The sequence below is a fragment of the Peromyscus maniculatus genome, chromosome 4 (assembly GCF_049852395.1).
Source record: "Peromyscus maniculatus bairdii isolate BWxNUB_F1_BW_parent chromosome 4, HU_Pman_BW_mat_3.1, whole genome shotgun sequence".
Taxonomy (NCBI): Eukaryota; Metazoa; Chordata; class Mammalia; order Rodentia; family Cricetidae; genus Peromyscus; species Peromyscus maniculatus.
Window position 1 is genome coordinate 24073861 of NC_134855.1, and position 19651 is coordinate 24093511.

At 37.6% G+C, this 19651-nt stretch overlaps 1 long non-coding RNA gene across 1 annotated transcript; it reads left to right on the forward strand.

The window, feature by feature from the left end:
* The first annotated feature begins 6391 nt into the window (after positions 1–6391).
* LOC143272864 (uncharacterized) lies at positions 6392–18090 on the forward strand. Its single transcript, XR_013050472.1, has 3 exons — positions 6392–7034; positions 16408–16576; positions 17540–18090. It is a non-coding gene; the product is annotated as an uncharacterized LOC143272864 (long non-coding RNA).
* The last annotated feature ends 1561 nt before the right edge of the window (positions 18091–19651 follow it).

Here is a 19651-nt window from a genome sequence, read left to right on the forward strand (position 1 = left end):
CAGAAGTGTCATTAGTAATGCAGAGGTCAGAGCTGTCACTAAAGCCCAGATTTTATGGGATAGCAGTATAAATCACGTACTGCGATTGTGTTTGGAAAGCTGTCAATCACACGCAAGTTTTACATCCCTTGCTTGGGAGGTAAATGCTGACATAGGTTTTGTTTTAGCTTTGGTCCTTTTCCTGTTATACCTCTCCAACCTTTGCATTTATGACCCTCTCAATTCTTCTCTTGACAAGCCAAACAGTAGTTTATGGTGCTTTCTTTTGAAATGACTCAAAGTTGTATTTTTAAAAATGTCTATCCTCATCAAAATTACCTGTTTGGTACTATACTCCCTCTGGGCTCTTAAGTAAACTATTAGCATAGTCTGAGTGATTTAATTTAAGGCAAGGTGTTAATGACTTATTAATGACTTCTTAGATAATATGTTTGCTTTCTGGTAAAGATTTTTAATGATGCGAAAAAATAATGACTAGTGATTAGAATTCTGAATGCTACCAGAGAAATGGTGATAAGAATGTAGGGGCAGAGCGATTGCTGGCAGGGATACTCTCCTGTAATTCTCAGCTTGCACTGTGTAGATGGCTGCCTTCCTGTGAAATATCTGACCAGCCATGTTTTAAAAATTTTGCCATATTGAACTGATGTGTCTCAGGATGTGACAGACACCATAATCTGGCTCTTTAATTCTACAAAAGCATGCTATAAATTGTGTCTTCCAAAAAAGTAGACTTCATTTAAATAACCAATTGTTTTAGACATGTCCAATTGTTAAAGTATTCATTTTGCCAAACTTGCTTCTAAAATTACTTTTAGACTTATTTGTAGAAAGGTAAGTTCTATTTTATCTCTAAAATAAATTTACTTTAAGTTTTACACTAAAACATTGGATGTTAACAGAATACACATTATTAAACATTCTGCATTCACCAAAAAATATCCCAATGAATCTGACCTGGTTGAATTAATTTGATATATTTCTCTACTTTTATTATTGTTTTCAATTGTAATAAATAATGAAGTAAATAGTCATTTATATTTTTTATGGTAGAATTTATATCACTAAGAAAAACAAGGATCATTTCCTATCCTAAAACAAGACCACAGAAGGGAAGCAAATGTCTATAGAAAAAGCACTTGAAAATTTCTACCAAAAATTTAAGCTAAAATAAGATAAATTTCTATTATCTCCTTCTTAAAAGTATATATGGGGATGTTTCTGCTTGAATAAATTAAGAAATAATATATTTAAAAATAATTGCATACTTTTATATACAGAAAAAATTAACTTAAGTATTTTCACCTAAAACAAAATACTGGAGTGTTCCTTACATTTTAAGTGGTTTTAATTTAGGATAAGTGATCTTACTTACTTTCTGTTGTTTTCAGTATTTTGGGTGTAAGTGTATGTTTTTACATGGTTTGTGCATAGATAGACTGATTAAAAAGAAGAAGACCTGTCCTACTTTTGTGTTCCTAGATTTCAGTCATGTCCTATTTCAGATCACTAAAAAGCTGCATTTCAGGATGTGAGAACTGTTGAGTGTGGTCTAAATACCCTCCTCTTTTCCATGTGAGGAGTTCGTGCTGGCAGCAGACTTTGAAATGCTGATTTATGAGTACTTGCCCTTAACACTTTCATGATTTCAATGACCACTAAGTCAACTTTGGAACCAAAGAAACCTGTGACGTCATGGCTGGAGTTTCAAAATCCTAGGGAGTTGGTGGGTAGCTGTTACTTTTGCCTGAGATATTTCCCTTGCTTAAGCACCTTGGTGAAAGGTAAATGAAAGATTGGTAACAATATCTGGGGAAGTGGAAAGTAATTAGAGCTAGAGAACAAAAATCAAGTAGTTTAATTAAAACCTCTATACACTATCTTATTTAGCTTCTTGATTTTTAACATAATATACACATATATTTTCTGACATACCCTAGAAACTATGTTTATGGAGAGAAGTGCCCTTGTATTATCGCATGACTTACTATGAGAGCACTTCATAGAGTCTGGGCATTTACACCAAAGTTCAGTTACTGTAGTGTCTTATTTGGTGTGTAAGTCACACAGAAAGAATAAAAAATCTGAAACCTTGGCCTAATAAATTTTGGTGAGGTTGTTATCAATCTGTCTAAATTTTTTACGAAGAAGATTGTACTGTTTATTATGTTGCTTACAGTGTGTTCAAGTTATGTGATTATTCTATCTTTTCTCTGTGCTTACCCCACCCATGTGTGTGTGTGTGTGCACACGCTCATGCACATGCACACAGGCTCATGAATGTGCACAGGTATATGTATGAATGTGTGTACCTTTGCCAGAGAACGACCTTGTGTGTCATTTCTCAGGAGGTACCATGTACCTTGTCATTTGAGATGAGGTCTCTCATTGACTAGGATTTTGCCAATTAGGCTATCCCCTATATCTTTACCTCCTCACTCCTGGGATTTGAGGCATATTCCAACATGCCTGACTTTTTTTTTTTTAACATGGGTCCCAGGGTTGATGTCAGCTCTGTGTGCTTGTGCACCAAATACTTTCCCAACTGAGCCCTCAGACCAGAGTTTTGTTGTTCTGTCTTAAAGGGGAGCCACCACATATAGATTTTACAAAGATCCTTAAACAGCAGTTAGTTTCATTATACATTACAACTAAGGGTATTGTACATAAAGTCCAGTGTATAGAAGGAAATACTTTATCATTGTTTATTTGATAACAGACCATTATCGTTTAATGAAAGGCCTATGAGTTTGTGTACAAGAGAGAAGTGCAAGGAAAAATTTTGTAATGGGTGGCTCCGTATCTGGGTGTAAAAATCACTTCGGTGTTTTATGTCCTCATGACCTGTAAAGATCTTGACATTATACTCTGGAAAGAATAAGCTCAGCATTTTTAAAATAAAATAAAGAACTGATTGAGATAACAGTTAGTATGGAGTGCATAATTGCAGCCTATGTTTCAGTGGGAAAAAAATAAAGGGAGTAAATTTAGGAGACTTGTTTGGGGAGGATTTTGAGATTAAAATAAAAGTAACAAGTCAGATTAAAAAAAAGTTAGCATTCTACCTTAGAACAAAACTCTGCTTTGGAGGAGGTGAAGGCCTAGTAAGACAGAAGTAGGAGAAAAGAACACGTTGCCTGTAGAACCTACAACTTGCTGGCTTAGATAGGGCTTGAACATAATTTGAAGATAATTTTCACCTAATCAGACTTTTGAAACTATGACTATGTAGGCTGTATACTGTGTGTTTGAAACTACTCCCTGACATTGTGAAAAAGCAAGGCCATTCTCAGATTGCTCAACCAACCTGGCAGCTGGAAGGGGACACTTGACAACCCTGCTCAACGCCACAGACAACGCACCATGCCAATCAATATGTTACCCAATGTATGCACTCCCCACAATGTTTGAAGGTAACAGGGATTGATTCACCCCTTTTCTTGTATTGTTTTTTCAGTCCAGAAAGGAGAGCTAACTGAACTTCTTGAAAAAAAAAAAAACTCCTTAGTTTATTCCATGTATAAAAATATAAGGCTTTTCATATTTTAAGATAGTGGGTTATTTTGTTTTGTTTCTGTTGAGTATTCTTTATTGTATCCTCTTTGTAGTCTATTTCAACAAGTTATCTTGCTTTTGTATTCTGTGATACACACACACACATACACACACACACACACACACACACACACACACACACACACACATTCACACACACTCACACTCCTTCAAGAAGAATATATTGACAGTCCTGAAGGTTTCTTCCAGGATAATGAAAAGCCAGTTTACTCCAGTAAGAGCTGGCCTTTCCCTATGTCTTAGATTTTGTCATGAAGGTTGATAAATTTCAACAATAAAATACCCAAAGGAATTTTTCTTATATGTTGATTTTGGTAGTAAGAGCAAAGGTGGATTGAAGTAAGAAAGAAACTCAGCACAGAGTTATATGCCAGGTATTGTCTTAAATACTTTTAATGTTTTCTCCTGAAAAAAAAAAACATTAGTTTTTTTTCCAAGAATTATCCAAAAATCAATATGATGATCCTGAATTAACATATAAGAAAACAGATCCTGAAGAACGAATCTGCTGGAGCTCACAAATGCCGGGGACACATTTATCTTCCTCTTAGTTTCACTGCCGTTTCCTCAGTTCCTCATAGGAGCTGGCTCCTCACTAGTGCTCATTCATCTCATTTTGGTTGACAATGAGCATGGGTCCAAAGCTTTTTTCTTTAGTCTTATTCTTATAGTACCTAAACAATGAAAAGCATATTTGCAGTTATTAGATTGTGTTGGCTTTTGCTGTACATTATTGAATTGGCTCTATGAGTTTGCAGTCCAGTTAACCAGTATGGTTCTGGGGATAGCACAAAGACACTCCTCATTAGAAAGCTGGTGACATCTCCAGCAAGTAATTGTCTCTGTAGCTCACATACAAACATTACTATCTATTCAAAGTAAACCGTCATCAAGTCTAGCCTCCTTCAGCACCACAGGATCCACAGGATCTGGTTGGTAGGTAAGACATTCACTTGGCATCTGCTTTAACCTGTATATTTCCCATGTGTCCCCCATGTCCATATAATTCAATATTGGTTAGCACTGGTGATAACTCTCACCAGACCCTACAGGGAGATATCAGAATACCCAGCTGTCTATCACGTCTTGGAATCTCTGATTTTTTTTCTCATTTTTTTTCCTGTTATCTATATTTCTTCCAGATAAAGACCTATCTAAATTACTACTGGTTAGCAGTCTCTAACACACCAATTGTAGGCTTTCTCTCTTCCCTCGTAGATTTGTTGGCCTTGGCTGCCACAGCAAAGCACCCTAGAGAGGACAACTTAAACCACATAAATTTATTTTCTCTTAGTTATGGATTCCAGAAATCTGAGCTAAAGAAGTCAGCAGGTTTGGTTTCTTCTATGCTTTTCATCTTGGCTTACAACTGTACCTTTCTCCCGTGTGCTCACCTGGTTGCTCATTGGCCTAATTGTCTGTGACCTGGCCTCTCTGTGTTGATTAGAACTCACCCCTATGATCTTATTTTACCTTAATTACCCTTTTAGGGCACAGCTACATTATGGGGTACTGAGGCTAAGGACTTCAACATGAACTTTAGAAAGGCACAATTTAATCCTTTTTCTAACACAATAGCAACTACAGTGTCCCTAGGAGTGGAAATTCAGTTCCTATGGGGGGAGGGAGGGGCGGGGGGGGGGGAGAGAAGGAGAGAGAGAGAGAGAGAGAGAGAGAGAGAGAGAGAGAGAGAGAGAGACCAGTACTTCTTCACAAAAGTTATCTTCCATATATATGTAACCTGTAAATACTTCAGTGATTAATATCAGTTTTCCACAAATACTCCTCTGAACCATTCTAAATATTCTAAGAAAGCTTTCAGCTTTATAATGTTTTGAGTCTACAAAGGACCACAAAACTTTCCATGATGTGATTATGACATTTCATAGAGTGTCTTAACTTTATGACAAAGCTATGTTCTAGATTGGTTGCTGTTTGAAGGATATGTTGCATATAACTTCTAAAACTGTCTCTTATTATTATTGGTTTTGAGTATTGCTCTACAGATTTGCTCATTGGCCTGTTACTCTTCTGCAAGTAAGAAGTAAACTTTGATTTGGTTTATGTCTTAAGTGTTTTTTTTTTTGGCCTTACCTAATTAATGTAGTAATTAGTATCCTGAAATATATTGTTACCATATAAAATCTTGGAATATGGTATATTGGTCAGTCAGCTGAAATAAAGACAAATATTGGAAATGGAAAAACCACTGGGTATCTATATCATATATTTGGTAAAATTGCACATAACAACCTGAAAAGAAGAAACACCAAGCCTGTCAGTTTAGAAAAAGCCTTTAGAGAAAGCCAGAATATTTGAGTGTCTTTTCATTGTATTTAGCAAGATAGCAAGAGGAGATAATCACAAGGAAGACTATGGTGATTTCTATGTATAACTAATGATGCAAAGCCTGCTGATTCTATACTCTAAAACCCCAGTAAGAAGGCTGACAAACAAACAAAAACAAACAAATAAACAAACCCACCCTTGGCCCTCCTAGTTCCAATAGTACTTTTTCATTAATGAAACTGACTCAGTATAATTGAAAAGATAAAACTGAAGAGGCCAGGAGTTCTCTAGAATGACAAGGGGAGGCGGTGTGAAGTCTTCCTCCTGATAAAACATTTTTGAAAAGAAATCAAAACTAACCCAAGATTTGTGAAAATGGTCCTATAGACATAATGTGAATTAAGAAGTATTTCTCTCAAAACCAACTACGTTCTGATAAAGAGCAGGCAAATCTGTGCTTTGTAAGCTACAAACTGCAGCCTCCAGTGCCCCTCTGCTCCACTCAGGAGTGGTGTAGACATGAACCCTGGTTTCTTCCCTTTTTCTCTTCCAGAGAAGTGCAGATGGGAAGTTATTTCTTATCCAGTTGCGGCGACTTTCTTTTGAGGCTGCATTCTGAGCAGGTGTGGCTAAGACACTCTACTGTGCAGCACCCAATGATGGCATAGAGATCCTCCTGTGATGTGGTACTGCCAAGAACTTTGGAGTTTTGGCTGCACCAGTCGTGACCAAACAGAGAGTTCCCTATGGAGAAGGTCAGGCAGAACAGACCCGAGGCTGGTTGCCCTCATACTGCCAATCATTTGGTGCCAAGTTCCTGAGTTAGTAGACATAGAAATGGGGGCATTTCCTCTGCTTTCTTCAGCAGAGAGGAGCTGGGAGAGAAGAGAAGCAAACCATTGAGTTGTCTTCAAATGTGATTCAAAGTGATTGATGCTACTTGAGGAAAAGTTGAAGGCTAAGGTTATTCTCTAAAGGAGTAACAGTTGCGATTAAAAATCGATGCATTTATTGATAAAACAGAAATGTTAATGTAGAAAATGGAACAAATGCATGCTTGCTCACTTTTCTTCTTTGTGCTTCTACTAAAGATGTCAAGTTATGGAAAGAAGAGTGCCTATTGAGTTTTGTCATTTAGAGATGTAAAAGGTGTGACAATAAAACAAAAGGTAACACATGGGAAGAAGGCATTTCTTCTTACTCTGAAGTAAAAATGCAAACCCGAGGCTATTTTTTATAAGTTAAAATGCATGTGGTCTTTGTTCGGTGTTCCTGAATTTGCATATCTTCTATTGTTTTTTTGATGTTGATAGTTTTTTTTAATTGAAATCAGATAAAATCAAAGATTTTTTTTTTTGGTACTTGTTAAGACTCAGTATGTGTCCTAAAAGGTGGCCTTCTTTAGAGAAAGTAACATGAACTGCTGAGAAGAATGTATACATTCTGCTGTTTTGGAGTGGAGTATTTATAGAATGTAAACTTTAAAATGCATTTGATCTATACTGTTATTGAAGTTCGATGGGTTTTTGAAAATTTTTGTGAGTAAGAGTTGGGTATTGAAATTACTCATGAGCTATTTAGCTCAGTCTATGACTTTACATCAAACAGTGCTTATTTTATTAAGTTAGGTACACTAACATTTGGCGCATATATGTTTAGAATTGGATCACTTTGTTATTAGATTAGAATAGAAATTTTTTTTTAACTTGTAAAGACATTTATGAGAATCACACTGCTTACAAAGCAAGCACTTTTATCTCCTGAGCTATTGCTCCAACCCTCAAAATGAATTTGAAGGCCTCAAATATTAGTATATTAATGAAAATTAAAATATCCTTGCAAAGACACACCAAATGTAATGAAGATATTGTGGTACTGCGTCGGAGCCACAGAGGTTTCCTAGTGAGATCCGAGCTTGTTTTACGCAGCAACGCTGCATAAAGAGATGATTGGACCACGGGTGTGTTTACCAGGTGTTTGGAATGGTCTGCACTTGGCTGTGTGGTATGCTTTGATGGCAAGGAGGAGGCCTTTTACCCCGCCCCTTGGCATTGTTATAAAGCCCTTTTGAAGAGACAGAAGGGGCCGGTGGATTTTGATCCAGGTCCTCCCAAAGTTATCTTGTGTTTCTGTCTGTCTCCTCTCTGCTATCTTTCCATCTACAATTTTCTTACCCCTCTCTCCTCAAGAGCACCCTGGAAAAAGTGGCAGCAGGCCTCCCACAGTACTGGTATTAGGATTCACATGTAGAGCTACAGAATCCAGTTAAGTGTTCAGAAATAAACACATTTCAGTGTTTACTTGTCTGCCAAGTCAATTCAACAAAGAAAGAATATTTTTTTTAAAAAAATTATCCCGAGACAACTAGATCTCTGCGTGCAAAATAAAGAAATTATGCTGACTTCGCAGGGTATCAAAATATCAACCAAAGACTTATCAAGTGTCCAAACACAAGTTTTAAAACCTTAGAAGAAAGCATGGGCATAAATGAACAGAATCTTACATTTCACAATGAATTCTTGGATATGGTCCCAAAAGTATGAGCAACAAAGAAAAATAGTATGTAAATTTAACTTAAAACGGACTTTGAAAAGATAACCCATAGTGGGTAAATATTGTTAATCTAGTTTGGGAATTGAATCTAGAATAATACAGAAGTCTCGCAAAAAAAAAAAAATAGAAGAACCAATTTTTAAAAAATGGTCAAGTACCAACAGTCCAATTGAGAAATGGGCTTTAGAACTAAACAGAGAATTCTCAACAGAGGAATCCCAAATGGCTGAAAGACATTTAAGGAATTGCTCAACCTCCCTAATCATCAGGGAAATGCAAATCAAGACAACTCTGAGATACCACCTTACGCCTGTCAGAGTGGCTAAGATCAAAAACACTGAAGACACTTTATGCTGGAGAGGATGTGGAACTAGGGGAACTCTCCTCCACTGCTGGTGGGAATGCAAGCTTGTACAACCACTTTGGAAATCAATATGGCGCTTTCTTAGAAAATTGGGAATCAATCTCCCCCAAGATCCAGCTATACCACTCCTGGGCATATACCCAAGAAATGCTCAATCATACCACAAGAGCACTTGCTCAGCTATGTTCATATCAGCATTGTTTGTAATAGCCAAAACCTGGAAACAACCTAGATGCCCTTCAACTGAAGAATGGATAAATAAATTGTGGCACATATACACAATGGAATACTACTCAGCAGAGAAAAACAACGACATCACACGGTTTGCAGGCAAATGGATGGATCTAGAAAAAATCATCCTGAGTGAGGTAACCCAGACTCAGAAAGACAAATATGGTATGTACTCACTCATAGGAAGATGCTAGATGTGGAACAAGGATGACTAGACTGCTACTCACATCACCAGTGAGGCTACCTGGAAAACGGGACCCCAAAAAAGACACGGAGAAATGGACAAGATCTACATGAATAGCCTGGTCATGAGTGGGAACAATGAAGGGCGACAGTCGAGGGAAAGAGTGGGAGATCCTAGCTGGATCAAGAAAAGAGAGGGAGAACAAGGAATAGGAGACCATGGTAAATGAAGACCACATGGGAAGGTGAGAAGGGGAGGAAGCAGAGAGCTAGGGAGGCCCACGGAGATCCACAAAGATACCCCCTCAAAAGACTGCTGGCAATGGTCGCGAGACGGCAGGAACTGACCTACTCTGGTGATGGAATGGCCAGACACCCAAATAGTGATGCCATAAACCCCATCCAAGGACTGAGGAATCTGAAGGCAGACATCCACGGCTGGACCCCTGGTGGAGCACTGGGAGTCTAATTAGTGAGTATGAAGAGGATTTATATGAGCGAGAATTGTTGAAGCCAAGGTTGGATAAAGCACCGGGATAAATAACCAAATGAATGGAAGCACAGGATCTATGAACCAAAGGCTGAGGGGCCCCCAACTGGATCAGGCCACCTGAACGGGTGAGACAGTCAGTTGGCTTGATCTGTTTGGGAGGCAGCTGTGCATTGGTGCCAGGTCCTGGGCTCGTTGCATGAGTTGGCTGTTTGAATCCTGGGACTTATGCAGGGACACTTGGCTCGGTCTGGGAGGGGGGAATGGACCTGCCTGGACTGAGTCTACCAGGTCAACCCCGGTCCTCGGGGGAGACCTTGATCTGGAGGAGGTGGGAATGGGGGGTGGGCTGGGGGGAGGGGTGGGCGAGAGGGGGAGAACAGGGGATTCTGTGGCTATTATGTTGAACTGAATGGTGTTGTAAAATAATAATAATAATAATAATAAAAAAACCAAAAAAAAAATGGTCAAGTAAATGACTAGACAATTCAGTAAAACAAATACATGAATGCATTCACAAGAAGCATTCAGTCTTACTAGTCTTCAGGGAAGTACCAATCAACAATTGCACTACTTCATACCCAAATAGAATTGCCATAATCAAAATGTCAGATGATAACAAAAGCAGGAGAGGATAAGAAGAATTCAGAATACTCAGACACTGTGATAAGGATATGAACTAGTGCGGGCACTATGGAAACATTCTGATAATTCTTCAAGTGGTTAATTACAGACTAACCACATAAAGGGATAATTCCAGTTCCTTATATGCATCTAAGAGAAATGAAAAAAAAAGTTCACAGGAAAAAAATGAACATGAGTGTTTCTAGCAACATTATTCACAATAGCCAGAGACTTGAGACCACTTAAAAATCTATCAATTGATAACTGAATAAGCAAAATGTGGTCTACCCATGCAACAGAAGATTATTATTCAGTCACATTTCATCGTGAAAAAGTTTTGGAAACTTTATGCTAAGTAAAAATGTCATTAGTAATATACGGCTCTGTTTTTACAAAATGTGAAGGACAGGCAAAACTATAGGGACTGACAGGATGCTGTATAAAATTAAGAGGATGGAATGCAAGGGGCATTTTCTCTGTGAGGTCACAAAAACTGTTCTAAACTATTGTGAGGATTGTTAGAAAAACATCAAATCCACTGAAAAATAAACTTGAAAGGGCCATCTGTATGTTATATGAGTTATATATCAGTAGTGCTAATACAAAAATTAAATGTGTTAACTTCTTATTAAGACATACTGCTTTAGATGTCCTCATGTAGCTACACTAAGAGGAACAAATGATATGGACACTAACAGACACAAGATAAAACTTAGTAAGAGACAACACAGTCTTAACTAAAAATAAATGGTAAATGCTTACTGGTGTAACTGAGTAGAAATACATACCACAGCTAACTAAGATTTTAACAGATGCACATTTCCAGCAGAATGATAGTTACAGTCTTACTGAATTCTTATATCCTGCCCCATTACAACTTATCACACATTTCTCTATTTTTTTCTTCCCTTATCCCCTGGCTTGTAAAAACCACTCTCCAGGGTGATCAGGGAAGTCTTTCCCTGATGATGGTTACACTCCATCATGAATTTCCTTAAAGGATACTGTGGAGCAGTGCTCCACCCACATGGATTACCCTTGGGGCAATATTTGAATAACAAGAATTTTCTGGAATTTGCATTGTTAATTTTCCTCAGAAATGGCCTCCCTTAACTTACATAACTCTTACATTACCCCTGCACTTTCTGAGTTTGATATGTGGTTATCGCTGAATATTCCTTTTGCCCCTCTGGTTCATATACATTCTATGCATTGAGTATTCATTCCTTGACTGTTTAAGGAGGTCATTCCATCTTGAGTTTTGTGTCTTTCTTCTTGCATTACTGGCAGTTTCATTCCTGGAACTCTTCGTTGTATTGATGATACATCTGTAATATGTATTTAGTAAACTACAAAACATAAAGAATGTGCTCTCTAGGAAGTTTAAGCACTGAGTAGTACGAGCTGAATAAGTACACATTGTGGCTATACCATTTTCTTTTCCTCATGCGATATGTTTGGGAAGTTATAGCTTTCATGTGCGAAGGTAAGAAATATATTTAGATCTGTAATGATCTGTCTGGGTGTGTAGACCTTCTTAATCAGTTTTGATTACCATTCAGTAAATTTGATAAATAACAGCAGAACCAATTGATAATATTCTATACATGACCTATACACAACTTTAGTTTGGTCCTTGTATCATATCAGTAGTATATTGTAGCATTTCCCCCAATCTTTCAACTTGCAACACTAGAAAAAAAATGTCTAGAAAGTATTTTTTTTAAAAAGAGTGTTACTCATTTAAATAATTTATTTTTCAATCAGCGACATCGGTGTGATGATTAATATGCTACATTCATTTTCTCCTTTTAAGAAACCTGGAACAAACAGGCTTGTGCAGTATATATATATAATTCATTTAGGTGTTGAAGTCTGAGCCTACATTTGTAAGAGAAAATTTCAAAGGAGCCATAATTAATATGTCAGTTTCGGATGAGAAGTGGGATGCAGGGGTGGGAGTAAATGGATCTACCTGATGTTCTTGCAGTCTATGTGTGGAAGGGGGAAATTAGTCAGTGTACAAGAAAAGAGCCAGCTTTCCAACCTTCTTTCTTTGAGTTTGTGCCAAAGTAAGCAGGTATATCTGTGAGTATCTCCATCTGGAGGTGTGGAAAGTGTAGGTTAAGCGTGATGGGCTGAAGTACATTTTGAGAGAGGATGTCTGAAAAGCGTATTAACCAGGAAGGCCAAACTTGTTTTATTGCACTATGCTGTTATTTTCTGTGTGTAATGAAAGAAGGCCACTGAACATCCCCATCTCTTAGTTTCTCTCTCGATTAAAGAGAATTGACAGATGTCCCTTTTATACCCCACCTATTAATACAACGTGATATACCAGAGATAGAAATGCCATACAAACCTGTATACATCTAGAAAAACTAGATAGGTATTTGTTTTTTCCAGAGATTCTGAATTCTAGCATCACTGTCAGAAGATTTTGATATTTTCATCTGGGCATGAAAGTTCTCTGGGGTTTTTCTCAGATTGCTCTTCAAATATTTCCGATAACATTTGATCAGTTCTGTTCTTTTTCATGTACTTTGTATCTGTAATAACTTCCATCCTATCACTGTGACAAAACTTGTTGGAACTACCCTAGTAAGAAAGTACTACTTAAATTTTTTTAAAATTTAAAATTCTGTATGATTTTAGATTCATCATAAGGATGAGCGGCAATGATCCCTTTTCTAGGCTTTTTGCCCAGAGAGTTCTTCCCTGTTCTAAGTTATTACTGAATCATAGAAGAGAGGAAGTCCAAGGTTTTCCAGGGGGATACTATCTGTATACTATGTTGGAAAGGAGAAAGCTGGAAGTTAATCACAGAACCTGGCATTTTTATCCATAAACTTAGAACTTAGAAGTAAATGAGTATGGGGCTCTGACAGAGGAGGCATGCCAGTCATAATGGTCAAACATTGGTGGGAGCTGTTTCTGGCTGAGATGCTTTTTGTTTTGAGTCACTGAGGACTGAGCTCAGGGACTATCACAGTTAGCTTGTCACTCTCTTCTATAAGCTGCAAACCCAGTGTATTCTGCCCTTTGTAAGAGGTTCTTGGATAACTGGTGGGCCTAGGAAAAGAAGTGAGAGGATATGTCTTCCTTTGAGGGACATCCGTTTAATGGGAGGATGTTTAATTTGCAAAGGAAATGCTTCATGGGAGTCATTAAGTATAGCTGTAATGCCTTGTCTTGGGCAAAAGAAACAAACCTAAATAATCAGAAGACATAGAAAAAGAATCTAGGAAAAAATTAAAAGGAGAAATAATCTAGATCTAGTAGATATATAGTGCAGAAGCAAAAATTAGTGAAATATAAAGGAGGAAACAAAACCCTTTGAAATAATTGTCATTCTTATTTATTGAGGTCCAGATCCTTGAGTGACTGTAGACAGTTATTTACTATGTTAGAAAACAGTATAGGAAAGGTATAAAGAAAGGCATAAAGAAATTTCAAGGTATAAAGAATGTAGATGTAACCAACCGTCTTATTAAATAAGAAACACAGAAACAATGTAAAAGAGAGAGCCGAGAAGTCAGAGCTCAGAGCTAAAATCTCACCCTTCCTCCTGCTGTCCCAGCTTCGCGAAAAGAGACCTACTTCCTGTCGGTTCGTTTTTTTATAGTATGTTGTTCTGCCTTCTCATTGGTTGTAAACCCAAACACATGACTGCCTCGTTACTGTCTGAATGTACAGCCCCCTAGGTCTTAAAGGCATATGTCTCCAATGCTGACTGTATCCCTGAACACACAGAGATCTTATGGGATTAAAGGCGTGTGCCACCACCGCCACACTCTTGCTATGGCTCTAATAGCTCTGACCCTGAACACACAGATATCTATGGGATTAAAGGCGTGTGCCACCACCGCCACACTCTTGCTATGGCTCTAATAGCTCTGACCCCCAGACAACTTTATTTATTAACATACAATCAAAATAATATTTCAGTACAATTAGATTACCACCACAAAAGAAAGGTTGGGAATGCATACTTCAAGATATGAAACTTCCATGTGGACTATCTGGACTCATTCTGGGGCTCATCATCCACTGACTAGATGTCTTTGATATTCAACAACTTTGATCTGAATTGTCTCTTGTATGAATTACAAATGAACATAGTGATTACCTGGTAGGGTTGTTGTGATTATTAAAGGTAATCAATAAGTGATTATTGTGATTACTGTATGGCTTTTAGCCTCGAGAATGTGTGGGATAGTGTTCTACAAGTGGCGTAGCAGATTTTTAGCCTACAAAAGAACATTTTAGTATAGAAACTACTTTGATTTCTTTCACTATTTTGAAATACTGCAAAAGCGATTATTAAGTTCTCAGTGAAATACTTTTTCAATTTATATATGGAATAGCTGCTAATATTTTGCTGTGTTCTGTGTGTAGAAAACGGACTTAACCTTCTGTTAAGAAAAGGATGGTCACAAAATAAATGTGAGGATAATCAAAGAACAGACTGAGCAAAATCAAATCACTTTTCAACTCTATTATATGTGTGGCATTTGCGTACACATTGAGATGATCCCACCTTCCGAGTTTCTCTCTGTGGCTATAAGAACATGTACTCTATGACAATGGAATGTCAGGACTTGATTCTGTCATCAGTCACCAGTTCAAGTTAACAGTTAATTGATTGAGGAAGAACTGAAACACAAGGACTGGCTTTTGTTGTTATTGATATTGGGAAGGTTTCAAACCTATCTTGCCAAAATGAGAACAAGTATCTGAGAACGCAGACACAAACATATCCAGGGGACATTCACATTAGTAGTCTTGAGTGTCTAAATGATTTAGTGTCATTTAGCTTGCCCTTACACAAACAGGTTTAATTTTACAGAAATTTGCAATTTGTAGTATAGAAACCACATTGTCCATGAGCTACTAGAAAATTCTGGTTTGCTCATTAATAAATTTTGGTATTACAAAACTCTTAGTCATAACAAGGCACTTATAGTTCAATGCAATTTTCCTTCTTTTTCTTTTCTTTTTTTAAAAATGAAGTTTTAAAAGCAATAAAGCCTTTCCTGCTGTAAATTCTAAATCTTTTTTTCCTAAGGGAAGATTAATTTGTAAATATGCTAATGGATTTGTATAATATTAAACTTTCCCAAGAAAAATTATATTACTTCATATGAATGAACACATCTATCTTACTCAGCTTAGAAACCAATGGTTAAATCCCCTCCAAACTGTTGCCTACTGTGTGTCTTATAACTAAAATGACTGCAGGCACAGCCACAAGCTTGGCATTTCACAGCAAATTTATTGGATGAAATTTTTCAACCTTTTTATTGAGTTTTCCTCATTTAGCTGTATTGGAATTCTAGCTAATAAAATGCAATTCCTCTTACAAAAAGGTGAAAAAGTAAACATTCTGTTCAAAATAGAAGGGTTTTCTAAACAGGAAGTAGGTTAAAAGAACAAACGCTTGGTTTAAAAGTGTTACTGGTGGTAAGGGTGCTGCGATGAACATGTTCCCATAGGCAGCTTGCCTGAAAACAGCAGCATGACTTCTTAGGTTAGACAACGTGCTAAGGGCTGTGCTAAGCGCTGCTGGGCTCAGGCAGGTAGCCATTACAGATTGGCCTGATATTTCGCATGGGAAACTTAATCCCGCCTCTTCTAAGTTGTTTATGTTTTACTTATTTTCACCAGCTAGCTCATTCCATTGCATAAACTACTTCTTGAAGTTAGGCAGAGATACCCAGTGTTCCCTGCCAGTATCCCGAGATGCCCTCCAGAGTGAGTGTGTCTGTTGTCTCTAGGGGATGCCTTGAATCTTGAGGTGGAATTTACATTACATGGCCATTTCTTTCTGAGGCACTTGATGAAACTCAGTGAACTCTTAAGGGAAATAAGCAAGAGAATATAGGGCCCTAACTTGAGAACTAACAATGTAGTCTAACAAATACAACTAACCACGAACTTCTTCCTTATTCTGGTGATTTTTTTCCCCCAATAATTAGATACACTATATTCGCAAAGTATTGTTTTAACTTGTAACTTGAAAAGAAAATCCTCACTCAAGGGAAACTTTTTATAGATTGTCAAGCATAATTATGGTGGTTGTCTCATTTTCAAATAGTTTCCAGAAAAGAATATTAGTAGAGCCCTCTGCATTGAAAGGAGAACGGGGATCGGCTTGGTGCTCCTACAAAGGACTACATGGGACACAAGGTAGGAAACAGAATTCTTAGGGTCTAGGTTTCATTATGTGGGGCCAACTGCCTGCTGCACTACATGCCAGTGACATGGTGAGTTTGCCAGCCTGTTTTCATTGTTTGTGATAGAAATCCCTGTTAAACTGCTTTAAGCTGGATGGTGGGTGGGAAGTAAAAACAAATGGGCTTGGATAATTTCACATCCAGAAATATAGCTAGAATCAAACATTGCTCTATCAAGGCACTCACAGCATATGAGTAGGGGCTGGTGGCATCCACTTTCCTCTTCTGTTTCCCGATATTGGATTTTATTTTTAGTCTTTGGTGATTGGTGGTACCAGCAAGTCTGGGCATACCTTGAGCTTCTCTTTTTCTAACAGTCTCAGCATAGGGCTGTCATTGTGCATGCTAGATGGTGTACTTGCCCACTGAGCTAGAGTGTAAACATCAGTCCCACCCATCCCACAGAGATGGAGCATGGGGATGGAAGTTCCTTAGGGGAAAGGTTCTTGTGTTAGAAGCGGGAGAATTGTATGATGTGCAGGTGAAGGAACCCTACTCACCACTGTCATGAATGGAAACATGACATAATAAATATCTAGGAAAGGAACTCAGGCGACAAAGCCACCCAACAGGGCATTTTGTCACACATAAAGAATACTTGGGACATTCTTTGTTGAAACCATGCCTTTCAGTCGTAATTGATTGACATACTGCTTATGTGGGTCTAGGTAGCTGGAATATCAAAACAAGAGTATCCTTACTTATGAGTAGTTTTTTAACACTATTTTTTTTTCTAGTTGGAATCCAGTTTTTCCCCAAAGCAGGCACTATCTTATTCACTTTTCTAAAAACGTTGCAGAGAGCTGGACTCCATGCAGTCTCTAAGTATATGCTCCTGATGGATTCATTTCAGCTGCCTCTAATGCTTATCACACTGAAGGGTTTGGGGGGGGGGGATTACTTTTCCCAGCTCCTATCCTGAGAGCTGCATTTGTTTCTCATCTTTCCATCTCACTCAAGGAGTCTGAATGTGTCCTTTCAATGTGCCTCCAGGTTTCTGTGCTTTCTCTCACACCACCAACGCTGTCTGGCAGAAACTGGGACCATGCTGCTGTCTTGCTTCCATATCGAAGGGCTGTGCTGTGCAAAGTATTGCTTCATGCTGCTTTCCTGATCTGCTTTGCATAACTGCCTGGAAAAGAGTACTTTTGTGGATAATCCAAAAGAGGGAAAGACATTGAACACTCTTTTACTTGAGCGTATTTCATGGGTTAAATGCATTAAAATTCTATTATAGTGAAATTCTATATAGGGTGCACATTTTTTTTTCCAAATCGTAACAATGGACATCTAGCTTAAGAGCATATTTGATACACTCTAATTAGAAAGCAACCAAATAGTTAGGATAGTTGCTTGAAAATGTAGGATTTTAGTGGTCTGTAAGAGTTCTTGATTCAATTTTTGGAAGGGGCCTCAGAGATAATATAGTCCAGGGGTAGAAAATAGATTCATCTTGTGTGCCAAATTTGATCAGTTGGTGGTGGTTGCCTGGAGAGCTGTGCTAAGAAGGAATTTATGGCAAAGTCCAGACTCAGTGGGGAAAAGTGCGGGGATAGATTTTTTTCACGTCTACCACGGTTGACGAAAGAGAGAGCAGTACCATATGTACCACGTACTCGCTGACTCGACACAGTCTCCCACTTTACAAAATTAGAAAAGTTAGTCTAACATTACATTCCTAGTTAGCAGAAGAGCCCAGTCTTTTTAGTTTAGTATTTCCCCAAAGCTCTTTCCAAATGGATTAAGTGACATGGACTGTAAAAGCACTCACATAGAGTCTCATACACCATTTTAGCAAATACTTGTTAAGTCTGACATTTCATTAAATTACACATTCCCCTCTTTACCAAAGAATCACCAAATATTTATTGAGCATGTACTATGTGCTAGGTAGTGTAGTGTTTGGCATAGTTGATAAGCATGTGTAGCAGCAATTGATCTTTTTTTTCTATTGGAAAAGAGATGGTAGATCATGTTACCATTGACTAGACCATAATGTTTTGCTTTCATTCATAGTCAATTTATCCCTACTTTGATCCTCAAAGTCTACTGTATCTAGATACCAAAGAGAGACACACATGAGCATATCAATAATATCATATTCTTTATTTTGTTACTTCCCTTTAAAAAGCTCTGCCCTTTGGACTCTGATAAATCTTATGAAAATGGAATTATATTCAAATGAATCAGCAGCACTTATGGACCTGGTTTTTAATAACAGGTGTCTAACGTGTGCATGCGACAAGTAAAATATGCTGATGCAAATGGATGATTGCATGTGCAAAAATATGCAGATTAATGTGCAAGCAGATGTTCAAATAATTTTCCATTATTGCGTGCCATTACCCTTTGTGAGTGCACAACTGCATAGCTTGTATACAGATATATTTGCATTGTTTGTATTTCTTGTGTGCAGTTTGTACAATCTTTTCAAAGATTGCTCTCCATCATGCCTTTAATTGGGGAGCTTTAACCTTCTAGTGCATTTTCAGTTCCCTGAGAGAGTTCTCTGCAGGAAGAAAAAAACATGATGGCCTACCATTAGAAGGCTCAATATCTCCAGAAGATAAATGCTAATTTTTATCTGCCTCTCTTTGTTGCAAATGTGGTCCTTTCCTATCAATACAGCTTTTGATGTCGGTGTAATAAGATGTAAAATCTGTGCAGATTCTCAAACTGTCAAAACAACAGTATGTACTTAAAACTTATCTAGTTCTTGGTAAGTGTTTAATGCTTTGTTTTGTTGGTTTTTCTTACATCTCTGTTCCCACAGAGTTGCTGGTGCTCACAGATAACCCTATGAAATATTTCTTCAATCTTGAGGCAAAAGAAAACTTGGTTTATGATGAACTTTTGTGAGATTTTTTTCTTGTTTCTGGACAATTTTAGATAGCAGATCAAATATTAGAAAATGAAAAAAAGGTAGAATCTCACTTTTGTATCAAGATTTTTTCCTTCAAGTTGCTATATTTCATTACTTAGCTGGCCTGGTCCACTCTTTGTATCTGAAGTAGGAAGTTCAGAGGGCTCTTCTTGCTCACTCTGGGCTGAATAAACACCACATTTTAGTGTGCTCTCAGGAACATATTTTAAAAATAATATTTT